Below are 10900 nucleotides of genomic sequence, written 5' to 3' on the forward strand. Positions count from 1 at the left end.
TATGGAATTGTTATACTTTATATTAAAGATATCCACCGTGTCAAAACACCATCTTTTTCTTCTGAAGTATATCAACAAATGAAAATAACTGTCCCCAACGCTATTTCTTCACACAGGATATAACGGTGGTCGAATGCAACCTTCAGCAAATCAGGTCAGCAGTCAACTCTAGACAAGGGTCGCAGCTCCAAAGTCAACTCCAACTCCTCTCTTACGATGACGTCAACGTCATGATGCGTCACCAGCCCAGCCAATTACGTCATCTTTTCCCGGAAGACCGCGTTCTTCTGCAGTGGTGCCCCCTGAAAATAATTGAGGTCAACACCAAAGAAATCTACAACGGGAAGCAGAAAATCCTGGCAAACAAACCAGCAGAACCGATCCCTACAACAGTACAGCCTGGGAAGAATTTTCCCGTCACTTTCATGTCGGCCGGCGGACATTACTCGTGCAAACGAGGTCAGAATTATGACGTAGACGTCTACGGAAGCGGAAGTGACGAAGACTTGCGCGCGCATATGGAGTGGCACCTACTGCGGTTGGCCGAAGTGGGAGCAGATCTGGACACGGCTGTGATGAGGGTGTACCATACCAGACAGGTGGAGGACATTGTGGAGAAACTGAAAAAAGAATTCTCCGTCCAAATCTCCACGGCTATTCCGTTCAGGAAGGTGTTCGCCTTGGAGATGGACTACGTCAAATAAACAGTTTATGATCATTCGGTAAATGTTTCAAAAACTTAAAGAATAAGAGGAGCTTTTGCAAATGTGATTAATTTTGTCAGTGTTTTCTGTTACACTGTAAATGCACTATCTAATATAAAATAAATATGTTTAATGCAAGCCGTATGAGAATGATTGGTTTTCCTATCGCTATAACCGCCCTGATATGGCCCTTCGTGGTCGGCTGGGTGTTAAGCAAACAAACAAACAAACAAACTATCGCTATAATTTAAGTGCACGTTTCACGCAGTGAGGTTTTCACAGGTAGCTACTTGAGTGCACGTTAAACCCAGTGAGATTTTCACAGGTAGCTACTTGAGTGCAGGACTCTCCTCGAAGTACGGCACACACTACCGCTCAAACACCCACGCACACCCACGCACACACACACACACGCACGCACGCACGTACGCACGCACTCACACGCACGCACACACACACACACACACACACACACACACACACACACACACACACACACACACACACTCACACACACAGCTGTTTCGGTACACTTTTCACCCAATAAAACGTACACTAAGGAATCATCGTTGAGTACATGCTTTCCCGAATAAGAGTACATATTCACCCAACAGACCCTGTTCAGCTGTCGTCTGTCACCCAGAACGGTACACACACACTGTACGTTTGAGTGCACGTTTCACCCAAGACGACTTTTGACGTATAGGCCTACTGCCTCTTGGGTGCAGGCTTTATTGACTCAGTAAAGGTGCACATTCGGACCAAAATGGACCAATCGTGTTAGCTTTTTTCTGTGACAGCGGCAGTGTTTCCTTTAACGCAGCGAATAGGGACAGTTGCTTGACAGTTGTCAGTTGTGTCTTTGGGAACCCGTTCAAGTGCATTCACCGTAGGAGTGTCTGCATGAGCTGGACGCGGAATTAACACAGCTGGAGGTAGGCAATCAGCAAACTACCCAAAATTGATACTGCTGCCACCCCAAGCATGTCCCCTCCTCGACCAACTGCGGATACAGACATGGCCTGACCAAACAGATCTGAGGACCAAAATGTGGGGAGCACTGGAGGACCTGGAAAGAACGTCCATGTTCATGGCATCCTCCAGATTCCGAGTCTGACACAACCGCCGTACGAAGAAGAAGAAGAAGAAGAAGATACTGCTGCCACCAAGGAACTTGAATTTACTTCACAACACTGTTGCTTTCAAAGGACGTTGAAATTGAATCTCCTTCATAACACAACTTTGTAGAATCGTTACAGGGAAGTGCATTACTAGTTTACAGTATTTTGAACGCTATTATACGGTAAGACGCTTTACTCCGAGTTTAAAAGTGCGAGGCTCAAGTGTCTGACGTGAAAGTTGAGCTGACACAGTTTTGACAACGTTTTGAAGGTAAGTAGAGAACATGTACACTGAGCACACAAGTTAAGGATTTTTTTTCAGTGGTACAGCCCATATGTTAAACAGCATATTTTTGGTCAGAAACCTACGTGTATTTAAAGATCTGTTTTTCTTCTGCTCAAAAATGTGTTTCTTAGATTTGAGCAGTACAATGTATTTGGGTTTGACGTCACCGGTTGTTGACCACGCCTGCCCTCAAAAATGGCGTTTTTTGATTGCATGATTCACTTTCAACCATCGAAACGGAGACTTAAACTGAACGATATTTTACGTACGTATGTGCTATTAATTGAGATTGTTGTGTTTCTATGTTGCTTACAATGGGCACCGCTGGCGGGTCAAACCTTGAAGCTAACCTAACACAGTTTGAGAAAGGGTGTCAGGAGAGGCCTTAATTTTTGTATCCAACTCTACAGTTGTGTTTGTCTGCACATGTTGTCTCAAAATGATTATTTATCAAACGTGACCGTCTTTACCCAAAAAAATACGACCATGTTTATCATATTGATTGATAAACAGCGAAAATGATTAATATTGAAAATATCGGAATTAAGGTAATTTCTTATATTGCAAAACCGTGCGCAGGGAAGGCCAAGTCGTCCGCTCGATCGCCAGGGGCGAGTATAAAATCCGCCGGTCTAGTAGAGACCGCCCCGTATCCATTTTCTCTGCCGAATTATATGCCATTATCGTGGCACTGTCTTACATTAATGACCTTCCAAACCCACTGCAGTTGTGCTATGCACAGACTCCAAATCATCCTTACAGGCTCTCTCCCGTAATACAACAAATGGAACTGAACTCCAAAATGAAGCCCTTATAAATCTCACACCAAATTAGTATCTCTGGTACAGACCTGAGACTGCTGTATGTCCCGTCGCATACCGGAATCTATGGGAATGAAATTGCCGACAGTGCTGCGAAAGAGGCAGCACTACTACCTAAACAAAACATCATCGATATCAAACTGTCCACCTCCGAGGCATACTCCAAGCTTAACACCCAGTTAGCCGCCGACCCAGAACTTAACATGGGGCCAGGATCGTTCCCCCCTCTCCCCCTTAACCTCTTGCAGATTGTACGCAAGATTAAAACTCATAGCTGCAGATATAAATTCTTTCCGCTTCCCTGCGAGTGTGGGACAAATATCTCATTTGAACACATTTTCAGTGACTGTGAAGAAATCAAAACAATATTCCCAACACTTCACCAGTACATAAAACAACATAATCTTACACCCTCACAATGCTTGCACCAACATGCAACATTAGGGTGGAGTCATGTCAGGAAGGTATGCTCGATCATATATCACTCTGATACGGCGTACTGTTTTTAAACCAGATTCCTGAGTGTTATAAAATGTATCTCCAATCAAACTAAAATAAACAGTCTGTAGACTGTATAGGCCGGTATGGCTTTAAAAAACCCAACCCCAACACCCTTTACTATAGCCCAACTTCTACTGGTGTGCGTGACTGCCAGCATCCCCCAGCTGGGAGCGAAGGGCTATCCCCCACCCCCCCTCTCCCTCCCCTGCTCCACCTGGCGGGGGGAGTTGTGCTCCGCACACCTAATACCAACAGAACACGTACCTAACCCTCCCCACCATACCTCAACCACTCTCTTGACACTCACTCGTAGACTCTATAGCCCGGTATGGCTTTAAAAATCCAACCTTAACACCCCTTACTATACCCCAACCTCCCTGGTGTGCGCGTCCGCCAGCATCCCCCGCTGGGAGCGAAGGGCTATCCCCCACCCCCCTCTCCCTTCCCTGCTCCACCTAGTGGGGGGAGCTGTGCACCGCACACCAAATACCAACAGAATACGTACCTAACCCTCCCCACCATACCTCAACCACTCTCTTGACACCCACTCGTAGACTTTACAGCCCGGTATGGCTTTAAAAATCCAACCTTAACATCCCATACTATACCCCAACCTCCCTGGTGTGCGCGTTCGCCAGCATCTCCCCCGCTGGGAGCGAAGGGCTATCCCCCACCCCCCCTATCCCTTCCCTGCTCCACCTGGTGGGGGGAGCTGTGCACCGCACACCAAATACTCACAGAATACGAGACACCCACTCGTATAGCGCTTTCTCACTTCTAGTCAAGTACGAGTTATCTTTCCATGCTCTTCAACGAAGGAGAAACGCTGGGTTAGTTCCGGTATCTTCTACATCATGGCGTCTGCACTGAAAGAAAGCTCGTTCAGAGTGTGTGGTGGTGGAAAGCAGTACTGTGTCATTTGCCATAACTATCGTGGAAAAATTATTGAAGGAAGAGTTGTCAGGCTACATAAACTTCCAACAAACAAGCAACTGAAAAGAGCTTGGGAGCAGCGCCTACGTGTTACTCTTTCTTTTAGAAAATGACAAGATTTTGTGCAACTTGACAGAGTGACTTTCTCGTCTAGTTAATCAGATGGGTATTATTTGTTCATGTACATAAAAGTGTAAAAGAATGTTGTTGTACAACATACTTCCTTCAATCATTAGTGCATTTTGCTCTTGTCTGTGTGAAACAGTAACAGGCACATGAGCTGTAAGAAGGACTGCCGTGTCTCAGTATGACTGTAGTCTCTAGTGTCACTATAAATCTCAGTCATTGACTCTGTGTATGTCACTCATTGATGCTTACATTCCCAATGCATGGAACGGACAGAAATTATAAAACTAGTATGCATGAAAACTGATGCTGGTTTGTACTCCAAATTTTTGTATCCAGTTAAAATATCAGGCATGAAAACTGAGAAAAAAAAAATACTGAAAACAAAATTCGAAGGCGCGTAGCGCCAAGTTTCGCAGGCGCAAAGCGCCAAGACTTCTAGGGAGGTCCGGGGGCATGCCCCCCCGAAATTATTTTTTTCAAGGGTGCAATTTGGTGCAATCTGGGGCTATCTGAGCCTTAAAATTAGATTCAAACATGGCCCCAAAACTATTTTACTATAACTATGACTAGGAAAAAAAAATAAATAAAATAAAAAATAAAAAATTTTAAAAAAAAATTTTAAAAAAAGGAAAAATACGGAAAATAAAAAAATACGGTTTATTTTTTTCAAAAATACGGAAAATACGGAAAATACGGAGAATTTTCATGCCTGAATATGTCTGAGAAGTTGAACGCAAACCAACCAGGTGTGAGCGTGTGTTGTAAGGAGTGCACTATTTTGTAACGTGGGATTATGTACATGAAATTATAAATAGGGTTTGTGTGGTGTGTATCTATGCTTTTTATGTTTTTAAGGGAAAAATATTTATTACCTGTGTGTGATTACATTTTGTTTTTTATTCACAGTTGGCTGAAATATTTGCCGAGGAACGACAATGCAGTGTATTATATAATTATATATGTATTCAAAGAATAAAGACATGATGAATCTGAAGCTTGATGAATGACTTGTTTTACAGATAATCACACACACTTCAACAGACGCAGTTGATACAGTTTGGGTTTTATTTATCTAAAACATATACAAACAATAGCAGTTTAACAAAGTTGGTAAACAATGTAAAGTAAAACAACTGAAGTAACATTAAAGAGCCATGAACTGGTAATGTGAAACTGCTCTTAGGCTAATGTCAGATGGAGCTCGCAAAACACGAAACAAAAGCCGAACAAAAGCAAAACATGGTGCTTTTGCAACACGCACATCCAGTTAACAACAATAAATGCATGACTACCAAGCATCAAAAGGACTCACTGATTCACGCACAAATTCCGCGTGTGCTCAATAATTATTGATAACATTTAACACATAGGCTACAAGTTCGTGACACTGACAGTCGAAGTGGTCTGTCAAATGCTAACTTGAATCATTTGTTTCCACAGCATTATCGATAGCATCCTTGCCATCTTTTCGCAGCTGAAACGTGCCTCTTGCTCTGCGCACTAATTCTTTTTTTCCATTGACAAGTTGGCCATGTTTCCGAAGAAAATCTTTCAATTCTTTCACGTTCATGCGCTCGACTGCCGCCTCTATCCCGGAACTTACCGAACCAAAGGGACGAAACTCGTGCACACCTCCGGCCTCGCTAGTGAGAAAGAGCTATAGATCTACTGCTACCACTACATCACCAATAAGGCCTTACCCCCCCCCCCCCCCCCCCATCTATACCCAGCCAAGGGTTCAAAAATGGCAGTCCACCAAATCTTATAAAGACAAATCAACCATCTTATCCTTTAACTTTTGCGTCATCAAAGGACAAACTTTTTATACGCAACACTTTTACTAACCTTATTATAATTAATTATTGCGTCAACATATGACAAACTATTTACGATTCCTTTTTTTTGTTTTTGTTACCCTCATGTACCTCTACTTATTTTTAAGCAAGCCAGTTTTATGTATATTATGTAAACTATGTACATTTTAAATACCCAGTTTTAAAACTGCTTCGGCAGAACAGATGCCTTGCATACTGAACGTTTTTAAAAAAGGGTGGTCCTGATTTTATCACTTTTAAAAAAAAAGTTATTAGACCTAATAAAAACTGAACTATTTTATACCCCCTAACCCTCTGACACAATAATTATAGACACAGCAACAATAGTAACTATAGGCGAAACTGATACGTGCCCAATACCAAACTCTTATAACTTTTATCAACGCAACTTTTAACTTTTACAGCCCCTCTCCCGTCATTCTCCCGGCCCCACCCCCACACACCCAACTTTTTCTTAGCGTACAACCACTTCATGTCCCAAATAGATACTTATCAGTTCTGGGGACACCAATAGAAACTTACATACAGAGACCGCCTGGCGACTCGCCCGGCTGGCCAGTGAAAAATCTGGTCAAATACGACCCTTTTGGTTGTCATATCGCGTGTCAACGCCATATAAACACTGCAGAGGCAGCAACTGTGGTTCGTACCAGGCCAACGAAATTTCTGGCGGGCTAGTGACTTTCTTAAAGTTACTCGCCCGTCTGGCGAGTTAAAATTGTGATATTTTGCCATCCCTAGTGCGTGTGTGCGCGCGCGCGCATGTGCGAGCTAGTGTTAGAGAGTGTGTGCATGTGCGTGTGTGAATTAGTGATCAGTCGTATTATTTTGTGCTCATGTTTTCAGGGGAAACTTGGTCTGTGACTTCCTACAGTTGACAGTGACAAGCCTTCGCCATGCTGGACTCAATTTGGGCTGTGACGTCGGCGCTCGTCCTCGGGGTGGTGGGGCTGCTGTACTTTCGGTTTAGGTGAGTATTTATTAATCGATTGAGCATGCTTTAGGAAAAGAATTGTGACTTCTGGTACAGATAAAAATTAACTTCGTGTTATTGCGACCGGTTCCGGCATAGTTAGGGTCCAATCGTTGTTTTTCTGAATGTTTTCAAACCTGTCGGTCCATACTATTGAGCGAAACTGTGTCAAGCGTGTCCGCTTCAAATTCCCTTTGTAGTAGAGTTACGTCCCTTAATTGTTCAATGTCAAGGTCAGTTGCCCCCGCCCCTTTCTAAAGCGTATACGCGTATGGCCTTCACCTTGGGCTGAATAATTATTCTGGATCACTGAGGCCTGGACGTTGTTAATTGGACACTTGGGTTCTATTCTTTGAGCCATGTGACGTCAGTGGCCGACTGAAATTATTATTTGGGCAGTTGACCAAGACTACAAAAAGTGCAAGTTTGTATGTGTTTAATAAAAAAAATCTAAAGAAAATGCATCGATATACCTATGTGTTACACCCCCGTCCATCCATGGTATCGCGTGGTATCTTGTCGAGACTCGGTCAATGAATGTGATGACGTCACTCGAGGCTCTGTCGAGATTGACGTCATTATATTCATTCACTCGTCGAGACAAGATACCACGCGACACCATGGATGGACGGAGGTGTAACGTATATATCCCGTGACCCATCAAAGCTCATTTTTGTTTTGAAATGTCTTTACAACGTACAGATCGACATAATCGTCATTACAAGACAGGTAGGGGAAGGGCTCCTAATATGGACCGGCTCCTAATATGGACCACCTTCTGTTCTGACAAACTAACGGCGCTAGAGCGCTCAAAAAAGTTGTATTCGCTGTATTCACCCTCACTGGATAACTTGCACATGTCAAAACAGTTGCAGAAACAGAAATCTCAAAACCGTTAGGGTTTGTCTCTTTTTTTCACTTTTGGCAGCGTTCACTCTAAATTTGCCGCCTAAAACGGACTCGTTTTTGTCCACAGCCAAAGCTTTTATCACACAAAAATTGCTATATATGACAGCTATAACCGTATTTGTTACATTTTAGCAGTGTTGACCCCGAATTTCTACTGCAAACAAAAAATAATAGCAAAATCTCAAAGTATGTGCGAGTTCTCTAATATGGACCACCTTCAACAAATCGAAGAAAATAAAAGCTAAAGGCTATTTTCATTAATTCATTAAGAAGCTTGCTGGAAGTAACCTATAACTAGCCCTCGAGATTTAAAAAAAATGCAACAAAAAGTCTTCTTTTCGTGGAAGTTGATAATTTTCACTTATTTTCACTCTGTTTTTGATAAGCTTCTATAGTTTCCTGTTGTGCTTCAAATAATGCTCTCATCAACCCGAAACAGATTAATCTAGAGCATATTTTAATTAGGCTGACTTTTGTACACTAAGTTGTATCATGTTATTTGAAGTATATGGGGCTTTTTACAGTGATTCGTGAAGGCCACTTCACTGGTCCATATTAGGCGCCCAGGCTCCTAATATGGACCCTTTGTGATTTTTTCTGTATTTAATTTGTGTTGAATGTCTATCAAAGCTATTTTACTCTAATTAGGCCTGACGGTTAACCTAAGAGAGAAGGACTACCAAACACAAAATGAAACTTCTTCGCAAGAAAACAAGCTAGTTATCAGCATCAAACAAAAAGTGGTCCATATTAGGAGCCCTTACCCTACATGTATCATATACTTTGTTTGTCGTCTGCTACGAATCTAGCCCTTGTGGTTGACACAGATTGAAGAAGCTCCAATCCGTTCTTCATTGACCCGAATAGATGCTCAATCTGCTGTCATTTCACAACTGGAATTTTATTTCTTCTTTTCATTTTTTGTTAACATTGTAACGGCATCCCAGAAGAGTGTTTTTGCTGTTTTAAGACACCGGTTTAGCTGCCACTTTCAAGTGGCATGCTCCGCTTTACTGCCATTGGGCCTATAAGTCTAAAATTACAAAAGGACAGAGTTGTGTTCAGAGAACACAAACACACGTAAACGAAAAACATTTGACGCGCATGCAGTCTTAAAAAGACGTCAGGACAAAGTTACAAGCAAAACGAAAGACTCGTATGTTGACGTCATTTGTTTTTGTTTGGTCTAATCCGTCGTGGTCCGTGGTCAACACCAAGTCGTAGATCTATGTGTAGTGTGTGTGTGTGTGTGTGTGTGTGTGTGTGTGTGTGTGTGTGTGTGTGCGCGCGCGCGCGCGTGTGTGTGTGTGTGTGTGTGTTTGCGTGTGTTTGTTTGGGTTTCTCTGTGTGTGTGTGTGTGTGTGTGTGTGTGTCTGTGACTGTATGTGTGTGTGTGTGTGTGTGTGTGTGTGTGTGTGTGTGTGTGTGACTGTGTGTGCGTGCCAGTGCGATTCCCCGAAAACTGCGGGGTAGTATTTTTATGAAACTTTACATGTGACTTCTTCCAGATTGTATCCCCTGACATTGTCTTTTTCTCCTTGCTTAGGTAAATGTTTTTAATGACATAATTTCTGGCTTTAACAGAAAATTGAGGTGGCACTGTGGCGACCGCAGTTTTAGATAAAAAGAATTGAAATTTCGGTCAAACGTTGGGACTGCATTTGAGCTTCGAGGCACAACAATGAAGTACTATTAAAATATGCCTCAATACACAATCGACAGTTCTAAGCAAACGTGATGTCACTGACTTCTTTCATGAAAGCAGATTAAACATGGATATGTTATTTTTGAATTAGATTTAAGTTTAAAAATTTAGAAAAAAAAGGGTTTTATGCATAGTACATGCTTGTACATGATGCTTTTTGTGTTTTTGGATTTTCAGGAGATGGAGTCGAACATTCCAGAATCTGAATATTCCTGCTCCTAAACCGGCGCCTCTGATAGGCAATCTTTCCATATTGTTCAAAGAGGTACTATGTGTGTGTCAATGTTGTGTGTGTGCAACATAGTTAGTCTAAATGACAAGATTAACTTCACTTATTTGTTTGCGGCAAAGTAAAAATAAAAGTGACGACATTTAAATACATGTCCTGCAAGTTGGGCAAAAAGGACAAAATACACTGGTAAATATAATTATGTGTGTGTGTGTGTGTGTGTGTGTGTGTGTGTGTGTGTGTGTGTGTGTGTGTGTGTGTGTGTGTGTGTGTGTGTTGGTTAATCCGACTTAATCTACGCCTCTCTCTTTATTTTCAGAAAAGCTTTGTGTATATGACAGATAAGATGACCAAGCAGTACGGCAAGGTTTTTGGGTAAGAACGAATGACTTAATTACCTCAAGGGGGTTGGTAGAGCACTGGACGTGTGATCATTTACACACACACACACACACAAACGCGCACGCACGCGCACACACACACACACACACACACACATACACACACACACACACACACACACACACACACACATACACACACACACATGCACGCACGCCCGCCCGTACACACACACACACACGCACACACACACACACACACACAACCCTCCCTTCATTGAATCAACCAATGACACAGGCATGAGATCAAGCACACAACTGGTGTTCTTCAAGGGTATTTCAGCAGTTCATCTTCTTCTTCTTCTTCTTCTGCGTTCGTGGGCTGAAACTCCCACGTACACTCGTGTTTTTTT

General features: G+C 42.6%; 1 long non-coding RNA gene across 2 annotated transcripts; it reads left to right on the forward strand.

Moving 5' to 3' along the window:
• Positions 1 to 1496: 1496 nt before the first annotated feature.
• On the forward strand, positions 1497 to 10543 carry LOC138983607 (uncharacterized). 2 transcript variants are annotated; one of them, XR_011461207.1, is made up of 4 exons: positions 1497 to 1639; positions 7177 to 7300; positions 10095 to 10182; positions 10466 to 10543. It is a non-coding gene; the product is annotated as an uncharacterized lncRNA (long non-coding RNA). The 2 variants fall into 2 exon arrangements; XR_011461206.1 differs by having other exon boundaries at positions 1524 to 2096.
• Positions 10544 to 10900: the final 357 nt, after the last annotated feature.

The sequence above is a fragment of the Littorina saxatilis genome, linkage group LG13, assembly GCF_037325665.1.
Source record: "Littorina saxatilis isolate snail1 linkage group LG13, US_GU_Lsax_2.0, whole genome shotgun sequence".
Classification (NCBI taxonomy): domain Eukaryota; kingdom Metazoa; phylum Mollusca; class Gastropoda; order Littorinimorpha; family Littorinidae; genus Littorina; species Littorina saxatilis.